This window comes from Protopterus annectens, chromosome 16.part0, assembly GCF_019279795.1.
Source record: "Protopterus annectens isolate FY-2018-M chromosome 16.part0, PAN1.0, whole genome shotgun sequence".
In the NCBI taxonomy this organism is placed as follows: Eukaryota; Metazoa; Chordata; order Ceratodontiformes; family Protopteridae; genus Protopterus; species Protopterus annectens.
Window position 1 is genome coordinate 306754587 of NC_056750.1, and position 15153 is coordinate 306769739.

The 15153-nt window shown below is 34.1% G+C and overlaps 1 protein-coding gene across 2 annotated transcripts in view; it reads right to left on the reverse strand.

Moving 5' to 3' along the window:
* The window catches only part of LOC122790386, a 239908-nt gene that overhangs the window by 160315 nt on the left and 64440 nt on the right, over positions 1–15153 (reverse strand). For both annotated transcript variants that reach the window (XM_044057900.1, XM_044057899.1), the window contains exon 2: positions 1537–1625. The gene's annotated coding sequence lies outside the window, so the exon portion shown is untranslated. The remainder of the gene's footprint in view (positions 1–1536; positions 1626–15153) is intronic.

The following is a 15153-nucleotide window of genomic DNA, read 5'->3' on the forward strand; positions in this document are numbered from 1 at the left end:
GGTCACATTGCCTTAAGTGGAAACTTGGGACCCCATCCAAGTACAGTGCTTAAGGACTTGCCAGTAGAAATCATCATAATACCAATTATGATAAAATCAATGAAGAATTTCACAAATCAAAATATTCTTGGTTTAGCTACCAGCTGGATAGTGTTCCATCATAAACGTATTGCTTAACATATGAACATGTTCTTGTGACAAATTACACAGCTAAAAGCCACCTTGCACAGAATTTACCTGCCCATTACTACACAAGGTACAATCATGAAAAACTAATAAAGGAATACATAAGGAGAGTTCAGGATGTTGCAGCATCTGTTTCAATTTCTTAGCAGCTACATATCCCCCACTCTTCTCCACACACCAGCTAAGGATTCTGTACAGAGGGTACTGGACACAAGGGTTATACAACTGCTCAGATCTGTAATGCTTGTGGGCCTTCACCTATTTGAATATCATAAATTCTAGGTATGGAATTAACCATTACCTATCTGAATTACTATTATGAATCTGGACAAAGCCTAAAATAATGGGTGACAAAGGCCCAAAAATATGAACAAATTTTAAGTATTGCTCTTATAAACTTCAGTATTGTCTAGAATAACAGTTTTTTGTGTAGCATGCATTTTTCTGAAGGATATGAAGTCTGAAACTCAAATGCTTATCATTATTTATTGACCTCATTCCTCAATGATTTGCCAGAAAAATATAAATTTTAAGTGGGATAGACCAAAAAAAAAATGAAGCAAAAATCGACATGCTGTGAAAATCTGGATAGTTGGGAGGTATGACTGAACAGTGTGCTAATGCTGTCTTCTTTGCATGTCACCCATCTTGATACTTATGACCTCCAGCCATCCATTGCATTTGTCATCAGCCATAGGGTCTGGTTGTTGATATTGTCAATCACTAGACCATATACTGCTTCTGAATGGAAAGATTGCAGTAAAATCTCAGCCCTCAAGTTTCTGTCTTTTATGATATACCATGGGAATATGTTTTGTACTGTCCGCCCCTTCAGTACAGATCTCAACCTAGATACTAGGGAATCACAAATATTAGACAAATTTGCCCCATTTTAGATGTCTTTGGCCCAAAAGAAAAAGTCATATGGAACCTGAGCCCCAGTTAGTGCATGAAATACGAGTGATTTGCTGTTACTGATGACATTGCATTAGTGTGGAATCCATTTTTTAAAAGATAATTTGTCATTACTTTAATCTTTGAGGCTTGATATATGCAAGATGTTTTGAACTCCATAACCACTGCATATGCTGTGATTTAACATGCATGAGTAATGTTACATTATTGATTGACTTCATTTGTTCCTGTTACAATTAAAAAAATAGAGGTAATTATATGCATTTATGTCCTAGTTTGTTAGTAATTATATGCATTTATGTCCTAGTTTGTTGGTAATTATATGCATTTATGACCTAGTTTGTCCAAATCAACCATATTCTAAGCAAAGTACATTACTGAAATTCATGCCTGCTGAAGGACTGGGCTTCCATGGGCAATGGTAAGAAGCATTACCTTTTCCAACTGATTATTAGTACTCGGCCATAGGGAAAACCACAGCATTGTGTTTGATGTGCTTCTGTATCACTGTTTTAGATCTTCCTCTGCAAAAAAAAAATTAAATAAATAAATATGACCACATCTTTACAAACTACGTAAGTCAGTCAGCTTCATAATATCACATCACCTGCCCCTCTTTGAAATAACATTTCTTATTGCTGTAAAGTAGATCAAAATGATCAACAAGAAATGATAATGTAGAGTAGATTACAAAGCGTTCAGAAACTGTTACTCCACAAACTCATTTATTTTAGATTCTATACAGCTTCTAAATGAACAATGCTTTTGGAACTTAAGCAGAAATATCGGTCACATTTTGATTTTTTTTAAAACATCTTCACAAATAAATATTGCATATAAAATGTTTAAAATAATTAGTTTACAAATACATTAGAGTTTTCTCAGTAGCTTTTAAATAAGCAGTACATTAAAAACTTACTGCACATAAAACCTAAATAATGCATATAATCATTTACAGTTATATATACACAATTGTCTTCTGCCTCGTGCCAGCTGCGATTCTAGTAGGAGTATATATATATATATATATATATATATATATATATATATATATATATATATATATATATATATACATATATATCTGTGTGTGTGTGTGTGTGTGTGTGTGTATTTATATACATAGATATACATATATATATTTCTGCAATCATTGAACTGTGTTATGTATTTGTTGACATCATTCAGATCCAAATATAATGTAAGTTCTAATCCATGAAGAAAAGAAATCTAAGATAAAAGAAACAACAACAACTAGAAAGGCCGCAGAAATACCTTACAAAGAGGATTACCAGACTCAAAAAAATACCCTATGCAGACCGTCTCAAAAAACTCCAGTTTACTCCATCGCATATCACCTACTCAGAGGCGATCTCTGTCTAACATACAAAGCTATGTCAAACCCAGAGCTGTTGGACATGCTCCACTTAAAGTAATCCCAATCCCTCAGAGGTACACGCTCTAGGGGCCTAAACCTTGTCACCACAATAAACAGAACATGCTAGAGGGATAGATTCCTGTCCCAGAGACTTCCCATACTCTGGAACAAACTATCTATATCAAACAAAGCTCCTCATTAGCATTCTTCAAAAATAATCTTGATGATTGGATGGGAGATAGGAAATTCACCCCGGGGATCAACTCTGTGGCACTGCTCGGCAGGGGTACAGGAAAATAATTTTCTTGGCTGGCAAAAGCCAGGGTACCTTTTTGGCTAGGCTTATATAGTTCCTAGGGCCAATAGCCTAGTACCTCACTATGAACCTATAAACAATTCAAAAATGACCAAGAATGCAAAGCAAACCAGAATTAGATAAAAAGGCAGCAACAGAAAGTCCAAAAATAAAAAAAATGAAAAAAACAAAACAAATGTAAAGAATATAACCAGAATAAAATGAAGAAAACTGCAAGGTCCATAATAATAGTAGAACTCATATGAATTATAGGAAATACAAAGCTACTCAAGTCCTACAACCATTTTGTCATGCCAGTACCCAGACTTAGAGTATACCTCCTTTTACAAGGAGAGCTAAGCCAGTCAAACCTGGGGGGGGGGGGGGGTATTTGTGAAAACCCATCCAAGGCTGGTTAAGTCAGGGGGGATTTGTGAAAACCCATACAATCATCTATTTCCCATTTAAAAGAAGATAAGGTATAGAAAACACCTGGAACAATCACATTTTGATGCAGGAATGGCTAAGGTGAGCTGAATTAACAACAAAACATGAAATGTTAACATTGGCACCTCAAGATAGTGAACTATGTGCACATTAGTTTACAAAGTCTATAGAAAAAGTGGGAGATATAGAGAAATGTAGGCTTTGTAGTACCAAACTAAAAACAGTTGCCCATTTAGTTGTTGGTCGTGATATACTCATGGTTGAGGGTCTGGATGCTGAAAGGTACATTTGGGGTTGTACAAACATTGTAACTTGCAGATAGCTGATAAGCATTGGAAACAAGAACCACAAAGAATTCTTGAAAATGGGGAAGTTAGGATCACATGGGATCACCGATTATCAACACACAAGAAAGTAGAAACAAGAAAACCAGATATACTAGTCAAACAAAAGGACAAAAGTAATATTAATCATTGAAATAGCTACTCCTAGTGATTAGTGACTGAGAGACACAGAGTCATTAAATGCCAGGATATACATGCTGAAACTACAACAATATGGAATAATGACACCCAGATAGTTCCTAGAAAGGTAGGAAAATATGGCTAATAAAGAAGACTTTTCAGCCATACTTAAATATGTTAACCAAGTTACAGTAAGCATGGAAAACGTTTTCCAAATGTTTGTCAACCTGGTGATTTTATCCAGGGAAAAACAGTGTATGAGCTAGCATGAATGACTCCTCAGTAGGGGAACTCCATTGAACATTAATCCAGGTAAGGAAATTCTAGAAATTCTTTCCTCACTAGCAACCCTGTCACCATGGCCAGAATTGTAGTGGAGATTCTGAAAGCAGGGGGGGGGGGGGCTGTAAAAGGTAAAACATTTTGCATAAAGTGACAACTGCCCAGGGGCAAATTCACTAACTTCCTGTTTGATTCCCCAAAACATAAAAATGTTTAATGACATCATCAACCACTCTAAAGGAGTAATGGTATCAAAGTCGAAAAGGAAAGCATGAAAAATCTCACTTAATGCACGTAATGACTGAAGTCACTTAAGTTCACAATTAAAAGATTCCAAGAAGATATTTGGGAAGAGGAAAGCTAAGAGTAACATTCTATTCTGATTTCTCCTTTAGAATAATCTCTTTGGTTGGCATTTGTCAGAATGACTGAGGATAACTCAAATGCTTCTCCTAAATCAATTAACCTTTCAGAGTAAGCCAAGCCAGGGGAGGACCAAAGAGTTTAACTCTGTGGCACCTTATGATAGTGTATAGAACCTATTTGGACTGGGTCATGAAGCTCCTGGCTTAGGTGAAACCAGAGAACCTGACTTTTATGGGAAGGAGCTAAGGTTAGTCAGGATACTTCTACTATGGTTTCCTGAGGAACTACCAACTGAAGGTCTGGGTAGATGAGTACAACTAGTCAAAGTTTCAAAAAATAAATAAATAAATAAAATAACATTTTTACAGGGAGGATTCCCCATGCTTCCCCATAACCTCTTACTTATTTATATCAACCCCATAGTTGCACAGCCAAAGAGAAAAGAGAAATCACAAAAGAAATAGTGATTAATCGTTAATGCTATAATAAAAAACAGCTCAGACAATGATTTCCTTTGAGAAAAGGCATTGAGTTGCAACTCATCCATAGTGATATACAGTTGCAAACCCATTTAATTCACATCAAATCAACTGTGTGAAAGCCAGTCAGGACTGCAGTAGGGCTGCCCTGAAAGTAGTCTTTTTAGAGGGCTTGCTAGTTTGCCTGAAGGCAGTATGGCTTGGAACTTGCTTAGATATCTCTGGTATTTGTAGGGTATCTGCTCTTATAATGTTGATTTGAAAGTGCAGGACCTCAAATGGTTCTAGACAACGTCTAATAAGGAAATGGGCTTAGTCTTCTACAGACCCTGAATGAACTCTTGCATTTTTTGCAGATAGAACTCTACTCTTAAAGGAGCATCTACAATATCCTAATGCAGCTCACTGTGGTAGAAGAATGCCTCATCCAGGCCACCCTGCACAAAGTGCCCAGCACTGCTCCGTTATCTAGTGCACCCAATAAATCAAAACTGGTTAACACTACATTGATGCCACTGTGTTCAGGAACATCATAAATTTCTTCTCATCACATTTCGTAAGAGTGGAGAAATGCTGCAAATTCTGTTAAATCCATGAAGATTTGAACTCACTTATAACAAATAGTTAATGGTCCACCAATCTGATGATGCAGAGAAATAAGCCTCTTGCAAAGTATGTCCATAGCTCTATATTCCTCACCTGGATGAAGGGTGGGCAAATCATAACTTCTGTGATACCTACACTGATCAGAAAAAATAAAAGAATAGTCTCTAGGATGTCAGTTTATACGAGATGAAAATTCATAGATGGCATGTGGGCATGGTAGACTTTCTTGCAAACAGACAGATATCAGTCTGAATGCATATAGACTGCAAATACATCTTCCTTAATCAATGATTTGAGGGTAAGTGTTCTATCTAATCCAAAATACTTTAAAATAAAGAACCACTGAACTCGAACACCATGTCACACAACAATTACCAAAAGAAATAAACAAATATTGCCATATATTAACACCATTATTTGTGTTGGGTTAGGCACTTTTTATGTAAAGATGTCCCATGCATTAAATAGGACCTAAACACAGCACTCAAACAAAGGGTTACATTTTAATTGTATGGAATTAATCAATTATTAACTAATTAGCCAACCAATAAGGGCTTGCAATATGTATATAAAAGATGGTGGATTTTTATTGTAATTTGTGATTCTGATGAAGGTGTTTATGTAAAGACGAAAGCGCGCTCAATCACCAGTGTATTTTATTCATGTCAGCTTGTGTTCTTTGTGATTTTTGTGGCATTAAAACGTTGGACTAACTTCAGCCTGATATTCCTTTACGAATGCTTTGTAGAACATCTAAGTGGTAACTGGAGGACAGCCCTTTATGGTACAGCGACGGAGTTTTATTTCTTTTGGTACTTTAAAATAAAGCCAATCTTTGAAGTGAAAAGAAAAGAGCAAGCTCAAATTGTTCAAATGCATTCCCGAAAGGCATCAAATTAAGCAGTTTTGAATTTTCTACAGGAATTTCAAGAATAATACTTTGAACTACTCCTTACCCCAGACACACATGCAAACACACAGACATTCCTACCTCTATATTATCTAACAGCTAAAAGTTACTAATTATAATGCTACACTGCATGGGATAATATTTCATCATCTTTCTCTTCACAGTTTTTAACTTGTTTGTGGTCATTGTCCATCTTTGAATGGCTAGTTAATATTTTTCCAAAGCAATATTCCATAGAAGTCTTGCTGGATTACAGCTGTCAACACAACTGATATCCTGGGGGCGGAGCCAAGATACCTAACTGTTAGCAGCAAATTTTCTGAGCTCCAAAAATTCATACTAGAAAACAGGAAAATATTTAACTTATTCAAACAACTCTTGGAAAATATTATAGAGGAACCACTAAGCTATAAAATTACCAATTTTGAAGGAAATATCTTGAAATTTTCCTGTCAAATTAACCTGAAGATTAATCAAACTGTGTGGAAATGAGTAACTCAAGGAATTCCCAATCAGACTCTACACTGAAAAAAGACATCCAACTGATATCTGCTACCCTTCAAGATCTATCTCTGAAGATGGACAGATTCACTGAAAATCTAGAAAATCTTAAAGATAACTGTCAAAAGCAAACTGATATTTTTAAGGAAATACTTCAGCAACAACAAACAAAGTTATCAGATATTGAAACTTCTCTGAATGACATAGATGAGAGACTAAAAGAAGATGAATACCAGTGTGAATTTCTTCTACAACAGAATACTTGGCTAATAAATAAAGTTGGTGATATAGAAAATAGGGAAAGAACAAACATAAGGATTTTTGATCTTCCGGAGAAGTCTGAAGGAGAGGACATCATCTTATTCTTGAATTCTTGGTTATCTGAAATCTTTGTTCTAAAAGAAGGTCTATCTTAAGGAATTGAGAGAGCACACAGAGCTACTGGGAAAACTTTATCCATCTTACCTAATTCACCTCCGAGATCCATTGTAGTTAAATTCCTATCATTTATGGACAAAGAACTGGTTCTGAGATCTGCCTGGAGGAAAACTCCAATCACCTATAAACAATGTCAAATAAGATTTGATAATGACTACTCCTCAAAAGTATTAGAACTAAGAAAGAAAACCTGGCCACTGGTGAAATTCCTCAAACAAAACAAAATAAAGGCACAACTAGTCTATCCTGCCAAAATTAGAATTCACCATAACAATGACATGAGAGCTTTTAATAATATTGAATAAGCTACTTCCTTCATTAAAAACAATAACATAATTTCATTACCAGAAGAAATGGATTGGTCAAATTCTACTACTCTAAAGAGATCTTCAGAAAAAAATACCTGGACTGATGTAAGGAAGAAAAACCTAAGAACTGATATCGAAACTGTTGGCACCCCTAAATTTCTCAAAGCTTCAACTAAGGTATGAACTCTCATAAGTCTTCTTTTATTTCTTCTTACTTCCACAGCACACTATTTTAAACACTTCATACATAAAGTTCTTGTGTATACTTTAATGTTATATTCTTTGCCCTAGTTTAAGGAATAGAAGGGAATAGGGATTATTGGTTAATTGTATTTATGTAGCATTATTTAGTGGTCTATAACTTTAAAAAAAGGAAATGGAAAGGGGAAAGAGGGAAAAAAGAAAAAAAAAGATTATTTATATGAATTTCACAGCTTATGAAGAGAACAATTTATTTTAAGAATAGCACACACATTACCTATTAAAATAAATCAACTATAAATTAAATAATTGGGAAACAAGTATCCTCCTTAAAATATTTAGGGATTGAATTATGTGAGAACATTGACTTAACCTTAAATACAAACTATAATAATATTGTGAACATTTTAAAAACTCTTACAGAGAAATGGAATAAATTACACTTAAAATTTGAAGACAGGCTACAATTAATCAAAATGATTGTATTACCAAAAATAAATTACATTGCATTATCTATTCCTATATTACCCAGTAAAAATCTTCTAAGAGAAATAAATAAAATACTCTTAAAATTTTTATGGTATCCAAAAAATAGAATGGCTTTATCAAATCATATTAGACCCTGAGAGCTTGCAGAATATTTTTTTTCCAGATTTAGAATCATATATTAAAGCCTCTAACCTTAAAACAATCTTAAATTGGATAGATCCAAAGTTTTTTCAGCTTGGAAGTCTCTACACATTACTATTATTCTAAATGAAAATAAATTAATAAAAAACTTACAACTTAGTGAACAAAACAAACTTTGGTATGCACTTTGTGTTAAATTACAATATAACATCATTAAACTCACAAATCTAAATTATATAAACTATATCTACAACACTTTTAGAAGTTTTATCAACAACAATATTGATATTAAACTATGGATCCAGTTATTATTCCCATCTAAAATTACAAAAAACTTTTTAACAATATCAATACAGATACTCTTAATACTTGGGAAATGAAAAATTTTACATGTTGGTATCATTGCACAATAAATATAGTCACCCTGGATGCACAAAATGTAATTAAAACATTTAATTTATCAAAATCAGATTGGCTAGCTCTTAACAGCTTAATTCCATTTACTAAAGCTCTATGCAGAACAATAGAGAATTCTTCCTTTAAATCATTGCCTAAATTTATATTTCTTATACACAAAATATTATATGGAGAATTTAACTGGAAGAATTTAATCTCAAAACTTTATAGGTTCATAGGTTCATACTAGGCTATCTGCCCTAGGGCATTTATAAGCCTAGCCAGAGTGTGTGTGGCTTTCATCACCCCTTAGGATGAGAATACTATACCCATTAGTTTGCTGTGCCTCTGTCCAGCAGTGATACAGAGATGATTACAAAATCATTATTATTTATAAAACTACTCCTAACCAGAAATTTTGGAATTTTATTACTAAAGATCATACACTGTCCCTACCTCCTGAGAATAAAACTAATCTTTTACATTCCATTAAATTAAGCTCCAATTTTTATAAGTTTGGAAGATTTTTTCCTGGAAATTCTTGCATAGAGCTTTCTATACTCCTAATAAAATTGCTAAATTTAAAATTTCTAAAGAGGTAACGTTTTGGAGATGCTCTCTAAAATGTAAGTACGATTGATCTTATATTTTTATGAATGCTCTCTCATTAAATAATTTTGTAATGCAATTGGAAATTTCCTTTAAGCTATCTTTACTGATTCCTTCATATTATCAAAATCTTTAATATTTTTGAATGTAAATGAATCTATTACAATGAACAACAAAAATAAATATCTTCTCTGGACAAAGTTGGTGATAGCCAAAAAAAATTATTACAAGAAGATGGAAATCATCCTCCACTCCAACCTTTGAATACTTCATAATTCTACTTGCCGAAGTAGCTCTAATGGAAATAAAAGCCAAAGAACTAAGAATTTTTCCCAGAAAATGGACTAATAACCCTTGGGAGAAAGTCCTCTCTCTTATTAAGACAATGAATTCAGATGTACTATCACCCATTTATCAAACTGAAAACAAGAAATACTGGACATTGCATAACCTTATTTATATGTTTATATTATATTGATAATCCCTTATCCTTTGATCTTGAGGCATTTGTAAAAATTTTACATAGTTTATCAATATTTGTCACTTAAATTGTAAAAAAAATGTTTTTATATTCTTGTTGGAAAATTTAATAAAAAGTTTGAGCAAAAAAAAAACAACTGACATCCTAGCTTCCATGAGCATTATCACCCTCGTATCATTTAGTCATCCGTTGAAGTTTGAATTGAGTGCCCGTTTCTCTTTGCACCTTGGTTTCTATGAAGAATGTTTTAATAACTGGCTATAAAAATATATTTCTGGAGAAGTAATTTTTTACTAATTAAAAATTTGTTTTATAGTTTATCAGAGCAACCATGGGTGCAGCAATATTTTTTCTGAACTACAACTGATTATTGGTGCTTTATCTGGATATTATTTTTTGAACAACAGAATAATATTCCATGAGTGATGTGGTTTTAGTCAAATATATTGCTGCATTTGTTTGACAGTGTTATAAAAACATTTGCATCACAGAAGGGTAAAAACAGCTTTTCTCAGACTGTCTGTAAGACTTTAGAGAACCACAGTCCACAAATGACCAGGCTAAATATTTGCGAAATACAGTAGTTTTGTCAGGTTTATCTGTTGCATAATATTTAACTACAAATAAATGCTTGCTGTATTCTTTAAGTTAGAATTACAAATGTATGTTATTGACTTTATAAATGGATCTGTGATGCTTCTCTTTATTTTAGAAGTGAAACTAATATGCTCTTTCCTGAAACTGATCAATAGCTTCCTAAGTTGTAGTGTATCTAGTTTTAGAGATTTAGACGTACCAAGGTAATAATGTTAAAGGAAAAAATTGTGTGTGTGTCTCAAAAACAAGATACAATATGAAAATTAGTCCAGGCTAACTAATCACTTGAGTTGTTGTTTTCAAATACTATCAATAGTTCAAATTTGTTGTTGAAGAAAGAAATGATAAAAATGAAAGTATAACTAACAAATTGTCACTAAATGTGTTTCTCAGTAAAATAGCACTGCTGTCTTGAATTTGACAATTCAAACTTCATTAGAGAAATAATTAAACTCTGATGCATTTTTAAAGAAAAAAAAACTCTGATATGTTAAATGTGATTAGCAGCCCCTGTAAAGGAAAGTGGGAGAGTCTAATTATACAATAAATGCTCATTACTACTCAAAAACAAGCATGCTGATTGGACAGCCCAACCAGTGTGCCCACTGTAAATTGAACATTAAGCAATAGAAAAAGTCTATCCATTCAAGTGCCATTGAGGGGTCAGACTTTCTATTGACAGAGCAAAATATAAGAACAATCAGGTTATGTTCTCCAAAACTAAACAAACAGAAACCTACCTGATTTTCCTTAGAAATTTGTGCTGTCCCTGAAAAATCTCTATTTTTTTAATAGTTAAAAAATGGCAACGAAGATTCTGTTTTCCCCATCACTTCTCCTGGCAGTGATGTACTGGGCAAGCATCAGAACAGGAGTCCCATATGTGTATGCAGTACATCAGCCTACAGAAGACAATGCAGAAGAAGACTGAAGTGCCCTTATACAACTACATTATTTAGGAAAGGTAAGCAATTTTTTTCTTAAATAATGCAGTTGCATAATACCAATAATCCACTCCTGTATGTTGGTATATCAGGATTTACTCATGGTTGGCTTTGTTGAATCACTCAGGCTTTGTCCTTGTGTCAAAACACACCAACCATGGGTAAATCTTGATATACCCACGCACAGTCGTGGATTTATTGCTTAAGTATCATCATTTGAAAGAAAGTATAGATGAAAAGGAATTGGTTACATCCAGATGATTTGTTGAAGTTCCATGATCTCTTCTCATAGCATTTTGAATATAATACAATAATATCTGTTGATTGTTCTCATTTTTGAAGCTTTTTAGGCATAACTCAGTTTTCCTGCCAAGGTCACGTGAAACACTATGCTTTTTGAAGGCTTTTTTACAGATATACAAGTTGTGTGTAAAAAGAAAGCATGCATGTTGTTGTACTGGGTGAAAGGTGAATAAGATTATAAAGTGCTCACACATTTAAAGGCACCCACTTCATTAAATGCAATATAATAACTAGTAAATTAATGATTTTTATAGATTGCAAAGATAATGGGATATAGGGAAAACATTTCATTCTCTTTAAGTGATATTAAAAGAAATCAGGAGTAATTTTAAAAGGGAAAGATGCACACAGACAATGAATTTCTTATCTAGTCTTGATACATTACTGTCATAGGAGATGAATCCAGGGGGTACACATGCTTTGTTTAATAAAATATCTTAATTAAGGATCATGTACTTTTGAGTCTAAGTTTAGTAAAAAAGTTGAATACGTACAAATTCTTGCTATGCTTTACCTCAGAAGACAATAGGAAGTTGTTTCTTTGTCATGCAACATGATCCCTTATAATATGGATGGTAGCTTGCACAATAATTTAAATTCTGATAAACAAATTAAACAAGATAGCCATATTTGGTTACCACAGTTAGAAATAGATTCTTCAAGGTGCACAGAATAAATTACTGAGGTCTGATAATTTTTTATTTAAAAGAAACACTTTACTTAAGTGTTTTCCTGTATTTTAGACCTCCCAATTCCTTCATTTCTTCTTTTACTTGGATTTTTTTCTTCACATGATGCTGTGATACTAGCAAATTCTAACATCTAACTGGAAAAAGCATTTTAAGTATAGATATAAAAAACAGGATTTTAAGTTAACTTTTTAGTATAATTTATCATTTGTATTTTTGATAATAGAGTACACACTACTACTTATTGTAAACACAGCAAATTCCTACATCACTAAAGTATTCTTATCAATAAAGTACATGTACAGTGTACCCTATTTAATACATAGAGTGAAATGAGAAGAAAAGAGAAAGGAAACAAGTATGCATATGTATGTAGGTGTATGCATATATATCTATACATGTGTGTGTATTTGTCTATTTATATGTACATATATGTACATATATCAATGGAACATTACTTATAAATCTACAGATTGAAAAAATATAAAAGTCAAATTTTTAGTTCTCTTAAATTTATTATAGTTTACAAGAAATGCTGTTGGAAATAAATCTGTAATATTTTTCTGTGAGCAACATCACTGAGAAAATGAAGAGGGTTTATTTATGTAATAACATAATACTTCACTTTGAACAGGGCTGTAGTTGGGCAGAGTAAATGAGTCATTTGTCCCAGGCCTTAATTTTCACTGACAGATGAAGACTTGACCATTTGCAGGTAGTCATTGAGAGATCACAACTTTCAACCTGTGTTAGATAGTACGTAGGCTGGCCACCATTTGCCATTTTTTAAAGATAAATGATGTATAATTTCAATTTAATAATAATAGTGAAATTAAAAAAATAGTAATGCATATTATCTTATGAAAGTGTGATGTTATTGTGGACAAATTTAAAAAATTTCTTTGAATAGTACAGCTTGATTGGATTGTGTTCTTTATTGTGAATTGATGGGTAGGTTAGTTTGGATGGTAGTTTTATTCAAACTAGGAGTTATAGACTTCATGAAGGGAAGGAAGGTTAAAAGAATTCTCTGTTTAAAAGTCAATACTATGTTTGCTCTTTTTTGGTGTCTACTATCTTCATTGCTATGTTTCTTAAAAACAGGGTAAATAAGGATCATATTGTTAATAAGCAGTTTAAAACTTACAAAAGTCTTCTTCTTTCAGCTGTTCCCATTAAGGGCCGCCACAGTGGATCATCTGTTTCCATTTCTTCTTGTCTTCTGCATCTTGCTCTGTCACACCAACCACCTGTATGTCCTCTCCCACCACATCCATAAACCTTATCTTATGCCTTCCTCTTTTCCTCTTACCTGGCAACTCCATCCTTAACAGCCTTTTCCCAATATATCCAGCATCCCTCCTCAGCACATGTCCAAACCAATGTAATCTCACCTCCCTAGTTTGTCTCCAAACCATCCAACCTGAGCTGACCCTTTACTATACCAATTTCTAATCCTGTCCATCCTCATCACACCCAATGCAAATCTTAACATCTTTAACTCTGCCAACTCCAGCTCTGACGCCTGTCTTTTTGTCAGTGCCACCATCTCCAACCCATATAACATAGCTGGTCTCACTATCCTCTTGTAGACCTTCCCTTTCACTCTTACTGTTACCCATATGTCACAAATCACTCCTGACACTCTTCTCCACCCACTCCCCCTATCTTCACTCTCTTCTTCACCTCTCTTCCACACTCACCATTACTCTGAATTGTTGATCCCAAGTATTTAAACTCATTCACTTTCATCAACTCTACTTCCTGCATTCTCACCATTCCTTTATCCTCCCTCTCATTCACACACATATATTCTGTCTTAGTCCTGCTGACCTTCATTCCTCTCCTCTCTAGAGCATGTATCCAACTCTCCAGGATCTCCTCAGCCTGTTCCCTACTCTCACTGCAGATCACAATGTCATCCTCAAATATCATGGTCCATGGGGACTCTTGTCTCATCTCATCTGTCAACCTGAGGATCAACTTGCAAATAAGAAAGGGATCAAAGCTGATCCTTGATGTAATCCCACCATCACCTTGAACGCACCCATCACTCCTACCGCAGACCTCACTACTGTCACATTACCCTCATACATATCCTGTGCCACCCTTACATACTTCTCTGCCACTCCTGACGTCTTCATACAATACCACAATTCCTCTCAAGGCATCCTGTCATATGCTTTCTCTAAGTCTACAAAGACACAATGCAACATCTTCTGACCTTCTCTATACTTCTCCATCAACACCCTCAAAGCAAACATCGCATCTTTAGTGCCCTTTGTAAATTGTATTTGCAAAGCTGCTTGTGTTAAAAATGTATCAACTGTGGGTCCTGCTGGACAGAAAAGAAATATACATTTATATCAGACTGTACTGTTGTATCTGAAGAAATGTATACATGTCAGCAGAGGATGCTGGAAGGGAAGGAATTAAGTTCAGTTCAGCTCAGCTTTCCTTAAGAAAAATAGCCAGACATTAAATGACTTGATTTAGGCCGTAAAGATTTTTATCTCACAGGCATGAATGCAGCCAGAGATTAAATGTCTGGGAAAGGCCTGGGCTCTTATTGTCCTTAGTGGTGAACTAGTTCCTACCTTGGAGTGCCAGAGAATGTCTGATTAGTCTCTACAGGAGAGATGAAAGGGTTGGAAGTGTTTTAGTGTCTACAGATGTCGGAGGAAGCATTAGCAAAATCCTAGATGTGTATTGTGACACATCTGTGCTA